The sequence below is a fragment of the Thunnus albacares genome, chromosome 8 (genome assembly GCF_914725855.1).
Source record: "Thunnus albacares chromosome 8, fThuAlb1.1, whole genome shotgun sequence".
Taxonomy (NCBI): domain Eukaryota; kingdom Metazoa; phylum Chordata; class Actinopteri; order Scombriformes; family Scombridae; genus Thunnus; species Thunnus albacares.
The window spans coordinates 9,281,332-9,284,380 of NC_058113.1; the positions used below are offsets into that span (position 1 = coordinate 9,281,332).

Consider the following 3,049-nt stretch of genomic DNA (forward strand, 5'->3'; position numbering starts at 1 on the left):
AAGCATTTACCAACTTATTTGACACGTGTTGACAACTTTAATGTGTTTTTCATACCTGAAAAGGGAGACAATCAATAAAGATAGTGCTCATAAAGTTCATTCTCTGGCACCTTTATTGAGAATGATGCAGCCGTGGTGAGAGCTCCCTCTTCTGGATTTTTACAGACATAAGTAATCAGTCACCGAGGACAGCTTCTCTGCCATCTACTCGGCAGATTTAGAGGCTTCCCTCGGTTTAGATCACAGACTATTTTACTGTTTCACTGGCTTATATTTTTATACAGGATATTTTCCCTTCTTTTCTCTTATTGCATTACTCCTGTAGGTTTAATTCGACTGATGGACATGAATTTCTGTCATTTCTCTGTATTTGTTTCTAACAATTTTAAAACTCCACTATTGATATGTTGGTCATATGTAAAGAGTTTCGGGGCTCGTCTTTCTCTCCTTGGCTGCTGGTACCTTGGCTCCTCCTCATCAACACCATCACTGGATGTTGAGTGTGTGGAGTAGTAATGGGCGGACCGATTCTTTTCACAGTATCAGTTCCTTCGAGTTGATACATTTAAATGTATCGAACCTTTCGAGTTTTGATACTTTTCGCAAAATATACCGTCAGTTTCTCTGTGACACTCAGTTATAGTACATGCACATTCAACAGCTAGTGCTGCCTGCCCCACAATATTTCTCTTCAGTGCATTACCAGTCATCATGTATAAGTTTACATTAATAAAGATAAAATATTAATTTAAATGCATTGATTCAGCATCCCACTTGTATGTAGGTAGGCTATATAAGCTCAATATGATGTTACAGAAATGTGATGTGACACTGACCAACGATCTGTGAGTCTTTTGGGGGGCAAGTAGCAGACCTCCTAGTTCAAGAGAGCAGCAGTTCGTTCAGTCTCGTTCAATTTAACCTGCTGTCTGTCTCGACTCGAGTCCGATTAAATCACTTCTTATTCACTCATACGTCCTAGTTCGAGAGAATGGCTCATTTGATCTCGTTCAGTGAGTAGCTGCCAGGCTGTCTCGACTTGAGTCACTCACTGACGTTGTCGTTCAAGACAATGATTCCCGCTCTTTCATTGGTGCTCATTGATGTTTTGAGCGACTGCACTACTGTAGCAGGCAGGCGGGCGGGCAGTGTGAGCACTACCCTATGATAACAGTGAGTGGCTGTGGGCAGTATGAGTGGGAAAAGTCCGGGATTCATGAGCACTTGGTACTCGGTTCCTCTTGTTCATCCTTTTCCTCTCAGTCTGTGCCTGTGTTGCAGATTAGGTTTTCTCCTTTCTTCCGGCCCACTAAATTGTCACCAGGCTGGATTCAATGAATCAACTGTGCTCTGATTACTGGGCGGTGTGTTCAGCGCGGTATCTAGGCAGGTGACTGTTCTTCGGATGGACGTTTCTGCCTCTTTCTGGAGTCTGATTTCCGTGAGGCTAGTGTGTGCACAGTTTGGCATGCTAGCGTGTCTGCCATGTTTCCTTGCGATCTTGTCGCTCAGCAATTGTAAGTTGCGTATTTTTTACAGTCTTCCTGTGCTGCATGTGTGCTATTGTCATTATATCTGCTGCTGCTCTTTTGCTTTGCAGTGTGGTCTGCTCATCTTCTGGCTGGAGACCCAGAGTAAAGTTGCTCTGCTTCGAGCCCTTGCTTAACGCACTTTCCTTTATGTGTTAAGGTAGGCTGGCTTAATTTTATTTCGCTAATTTTAGGCTGTTTTTATCTGGTCTCCAGTTAAACGTAAATTTTTCTCTCTGGTCTCTGGTCTGCTGTAATAGTGATTGAGCTGCGGCTTTGCTGCTCTCCCACTCCCGCAGCTGGGAAGGTGCACCTTCACTCTCTTTGGTATGTATATGTGAGTTTGCATTACTTTTAATTCAGCTGTAGTTCTCAGTTGGTAAGTTTGGTGTTTTGCGCACTTTGCAGTTATTTTTTAAGCCAGGTTGTGCACTACGGTGGGTGGCCCTTTTCAAACCCCAGCCCCCCACTCCCTGTGCAACTGCTGTTCTGTCTTTACATAACTACATCAGCTGTTTCTACTTTTTTTATATATTTCTGCATCAGCTGTTGTGTCTCAGCTGTTTTGTATCTACTGTATAGGGACTGTTTTTACTTTTATTTTTTTTTTTGTTTTACAACGCAACTGGTTCGGCTCTGCGCTCGACATCATTGTTTCACTTGCTCCTCTCTGACACTTTTCTTGTATTTTCTTCTACTATGTCATAGGCTTGTTGCATTTCCTGTTTCAATTTTTCCACATTTGTCTGTGATCTGTGTTCCCACTCTCAGAGGTATGACCAAACATGAGATCAACTGGTAGCTGTGGAGACCTCCCAAACAGTAAGTAGAAAGGCGAACAACCTGTTACTTCAGATCCGATGCAGTTGTATGCATGTATGAAGTTATTCAGTGATCCCTTCCAGTTTGTTTTCTCTTTTTCAGTAAGTGTCTTGAACATTTGGAAGAGTGTACGATTGAAATGTTCCACCTGACCATTTCCCAGGGTATCGTCCTTAATCCTAATACAGTGGAAACCGTTTATGGCGATAGTCAAATTGATCACTATAAGTGGATGATTATTATAACCGATTTTTTTTTCATTTTCTTTATTTCTCATGTAGATTACCATCCAATTGACATTTGTACATTTATAACATGAATATAAAGTAATGAAACGGATAGCTTCGCTATTTACTGAATTTTATTGACTGTTTCAAAATACAGAACAGCTGTTTCAAACGTTTGTTGTTTCGCTGCTGCATCTCATTGGCTTGTTTTTGGCAGTTTGTCATAAGCTTCGGGGAGACTATGTTTTTCATTGAGAGAAAATGACTTTTTCCTTTTCTTTTTCCTGTCATGATTTCAACATGCACGCAGCACCAGCCTCCCAGCCCACAGCAGACGGGTTGTGCGTTTAGGCTGCGGGGGTGGGGGCCGCAGGGGTGCCGCAGCGAAAAAGTTGAACCAGAATCAACTTTTGGAGAAATGCGACCCGTAACGCTGTACAATCCTGCCATGAGGGAAGACAAAAACATTAC

At 42.3% G+C, this 3,049-nt stretch overlaps 1 long non-coding RNA gene across 1 annotated transcript; it reads left to right on the plus strand.

Moving 5' to 3' along the window:
- The first annotated feature begins 1,279 nt into the window (after positions 1 to 1,279).
- LOC122986748 lies at positions 1,280 to 2,533 on the plus strand. Its single transcript, XR_006404366.1, has 4 exons — positions 1,280 to 1,517; positions 1,601 to 1,689; positions 1,790 to 1,856; positions 2,303 to 2,533. It is a non-coding gene; the product is annotated as an uncharacterized LOC122986748 (long non-coding RNA).
- The last annotated feature ends 516 nt before the right edge of the window (positions 2,534 to 3,049 follow it).